At 37.6% G+C, this 4,391-nt stretch overlaps 1 protein-coding gene across 2 annotated transcripts in view; it reads right to left on the reverse strand.

The window, feature by feature from the left end:
• Virma (vir like m6A methyltransferase associated) overlaps window positions 1-4,391 on the reverse strand; it is a 67,872-nt gene that overhangs the window by 31,078 nt on the left and 32,403 nt on the right. The gene's annotated exons all lie outside the window — the stretch shown is intronic.

Genomic DNA, 4,391 nt, shown 5'->3' on the forward strand with positions numbered 1-4,391 from the left:
ATTATAAAAGTTGTTTGATATAAAACAACAATCAATTTAACAGTCTTATATAGATGCTTGTCTACAGCGATACTGAAAATGCAAACATTTTTCTCAATATAAATTTTAAATAATTCCAAACATATTAACTATATATTTCAAAATAATACATCACTACTAATATTTTCTTAAATGAACATAAGTATATAAAGTGTTTTTGTTTGTTTGTTTGTTTTGTATTTAGTAGAGCTTAAAATCTTGGCTCTTACTGTGGTAACTTGATGTAAGAGTTATAAATGTCAAGCAAAGCATTCAGGTTAACTCTCTGTTGTTCTCTTACAAGCCCCCTCCCAATTTAAATGTCTATATTACTTTTGGGTATACAAATACTTTTAAAATATGTAAGCTGTTCTGAAAACCATAGTGTAGTGTAAAAACATAAAATAAGCAATACTACTAATAGAGGCTGAGATAGAAGCAAGATCTCAAGATCATTATGTTGTACACAGCAAAACACTGTCACAAACAAACAAGCTGAAAGTGTATATGAATTGTATAATATTGGACCTATTTCTCCAATTACCAAATCAGAGAGCGCATTGGATGACAATCAACAAATTTTTAATTCCTCATGTTTTTGGATTTCAATCAATTAGGATATGTTGGTAATATTAATTTTCATATTAAGATATTAAGAAAAAGTAATTGTTACTTCCTGTTGTTTTTGTAAGAGGTAGAATTAGGTTTGTGTGGATTTGTTGAAAGATTACCTTCTTGTTTCTTCTAGGGTGTAGTTTTGCTCCTTATGTTGGTGTTTTCCATCTATTATCCTTTGTAGGGCTGGATTTGTAGAAAGATACTGTGTAAATTTGGTTTTGTTGTGGAATATCTTGGTTTCTCCACCTATGGTAATTGAGAGTTTTGCTGGGTATAGTAGCCTGGGCTGGCATTTGTGTTTTCTTAAGGTCTGTATGACATCTGCCCAGGATCTTCTAGCTTTCATAGTCTCTGGTGAGAAGTCTGGTTTAAATTTGATAGGCCTGCCTTTATATGTTACTTGACGTTACTACTAAACACTTAATTTTTTTTTAAATTTTTTCCCCTCAATACCAAATCTAAGAACTACTCTTCTATATTTGGAGTCAGCATCTCAGGTTGGCCTAAAACTCACTATGCAGCTCAGGCTAACTTCTAATTCATGGCAATCCTTCCGCCTCACCCCAATGGGATTATTGGAGTCAGTCACAAGGCTCTGGCTTCAGAACTAGCTCTCTTGTAAATACTCTGTGTGTATGTCAGAGAGAGAGAGACAGAAAGATAGAAAGACAGAGAGACAAAGACAGACAGAGCGAGCAAGAGAAGGTATCAACCATTTCTCTTTTAAATAGAGTGTCTGTGTGAGTGAGAGAAGGAGAGGGAGAGAAAGAGAGAGAGAAAGAGAGAGAGAGAGAGCGCACCCGCGTGAGTACACGCAAGGGGGGGATCAGAGGCTCTGGCTACAGAACCATTTTTCTTTTAAATTGTGTGTGTGGTGTGTGTGTGTGTGTGTGTGTGTGTGTGTGTGTGTGTGTGTGTGTGTGTGTGTGTGCGTGCGATCAGAGAACAATCTGAGAGAGCTGGTTCTCTCCTCCCATTGTGTGGGTTCTGGGAATCAAACTGAGCTTGCCAGGTTTGGTGGCAAATGCCTTTATTTATTGAGCCACCTACCAGGCCTAGAACTATATATTTTAGTATACAAAATATTTTTAAAAGCCTTATTTTTACTCATTATGTGTATGTATATTTGTCTAAGTATATACATATGGGTATCAGTATATGAGGTGACCTGAAGTCACATCGGATCCCCTGTGAGTGGGAGTTACTGGCCTCTGTGAGCCATTTGATAACTGTGGGTACTGGGGATGAAACTGGTTCATTGCAAGGGTAGTAGGTGCTATTAAACACTGGGTCAGTTCTCCTGGCCCTAGTATACACGATTTTAAGAAGAGAGCAGTTAAAAAGTACACACTACTATAAAATAGACCTAAAGACAACTTTTACTATTATTTTTGTTTTTGAAACAGGAGTAAGGCACTGTAAACCCAGGCTGGTCTGTCTATGCAGGCAAGGTTAGTCTCAAACATATCGCAAATTCTCCTGCCTCTACTTCACAAATGCTGAGATTAGAATATGACTAGCTAAGCTCTTCTAAAATCAGTTTTTTAGAAATGATATCTAGCTGGGCAGTGGTGGTGCATGCCTTTAGTCCCAGCACTTGGGAGGCGGAGGCAGAGGCAGGCAGATTTCTGAGTTCGAGGCCAGCCTGGTCTACAAAGTGAGTTCCAGGACAACCAGGGCTATACAGAAAAAAAAACCTGTCTCAAAAACAAAACAAACAAAACAAAAACAACAACAAAAAAAAAAAAGGAAAGAAAAATGATATCTAAAGAATTTCAGGAAAAAAAATTTTTCCCAAAAATTCTGAAATGGGAAGGACTTTAACAGAGTTGAGCTTAATGCACATTTGTTAACTTTGAGTTAAGAAAGTATTTTACTTTCTTAAATTTGAAAGTCTCATTTTCACAAGTATAGTTACTAAACAGCTTCTGTAAACTGTTAAAATATAACTAAAGGGTAGAAGAAAGGTCAGAATTTATATTTATCAAAAACTAAAATTGACTTTATTTTTTATTTTTTATTTTTTTTGGTTTTGGTTTTTTGGTTTTCTGAGACAGGGTTTCTCTGTATAGCCCTGGCTGTCCTAGAACTCACTCTGTAGACCAGGCTGGCCTCAAACTCAGAAATCCACCTGCCTCTGCCTCCCAAATGCTGGGATTAAAGGCGTGTGCTACCACCGCCCGGCAACTTTAAATTTTTGAGATTAATTTTTACCTTAAGCTGTGGGTGTTTGGCTTGCACGTGTCTGTGCACCATGTGTGTACAGTGCCCACATAGGCCAGAAGAGGGCACTGGACCCTCTGGAACTGGAGTAGCCGATGGTTGTAAGCCACTATTTGAGTGCTGAAAACCAAACCCAGGTCCTCTAGAAGAGGACAAGTACTGTAAGTAATGAGCTATCACTCAGGCCCTAAAATGAGTTATTTAATCATTTCACTGCTTCAACTGGGGCTTATAGAATATTCTTATCATAATATTCATGAAATTATTCTTAAATATTATGGTATATTATTGACACACCCTCAGTAACAGATTTCTAGAAACCCAACAGTAACTCAAAATGACACAATTACCCACAGTACATCCTAAACTTCCTTATAGACTGTCTGCAAAGTAGGTAACACAGCAAGTTCCAGATTGCTATCTCTACAAAGACACTTACAAAGTGGGCTCTTGGCCAATACCTGAGAACAAGATTTCAGAGTCCTCATTTCACAAAAGTTAAGGATGGCTCACCATGCTAAATTATTTATGCAACCAAAACAATTTATGTAAATATCTGTTTTCTTTCTGTTAGTAGAGAATTCTGGAACACTACAATAGTGAATTGATTCCTGAGTGCCAACTAGTTTGATATATACTTTCCACTTTGCAAGGACATACACCAAAAACACATCTTTTTTTCTTTTGAAGCTAAAGTGTCAAGTTTCTAAAGAGCAGTCAACACTTCACACCTGTCTCCTGGGGAGTCAAGCATGTTCCACACAAATTACTGAGGCTCTGCATACAGTGACCAGGTTTCACAGACTCTGGCTAAGTACCCTTACTCCTCTGTGAACAGTGCCTTGGGCCCTTACTCAGTACAGCTACACACTGAGTCCTCTGAGTCTTGTTCACAGAAAGTACCGGGGCTGACTTTGTGGATCCTCAAATAGATCGTTAGAATCTTGGTATTACTTCAAAGTAATCCTTCAAAGATGCAATGATTCTTTATCTAAGATTCTCTGACTCCTAATTTACAAGTTCCTATCAATAAAACCACAATTCCAATTTCGTGTGTGCTGTGACAAGAAAGCTCTACAAGCTCATAGTTCTTCCCATAGTCTCTCTTCTATCAAGTGTCAATGCTAGCAATTGTCCCTAACAGACTCTCCAGAGCAGCACAGCACCTGTCTTCCCTCCTTGGTACACACCACTATAATAAGCCAAATCTTTAACACCATTGACTAGAGTCTGCAGACCTGCTTGTTTACTGACTAATTTCAGTGACTCTTCCATCTCAACATTGACGCAACAGGTACCTACTACTGTCTCCTCAGTAACTGTCTGAAAGTAGCTCTTTCTTACACTGAGTACCCTCTGCCACCATCAGGACACGACTTTATCCCTCCTACTTTATTAAAAAGGAAGTCACCAATAACAATGTCTCAACTCCTTTGGTATATACTTCCAATATTAGAAAAGTAATGATATTTACATACTCACATGGCTTCTACTCTCCTGCCAAAGCCATTTTTTTTTTTTTTTTTTTTTTT

Source organism: Mastomys coucha, unplaced genomic scaffold (genome assembly GCF_008632895.1).
Source record: "Mastomys coucha isolate ucsf_1 unplaced genomic scaffold, UCSF_Mcou_1 pScaffold14, whole genome shotgun sequence".
NCBI classification, from domain to species: domain Eukaryota; kingdom Metazoa; phylum Chordata; class Mammalia; order Rodentia; family Muridae; genus Mastomys; species Mastomys coucha.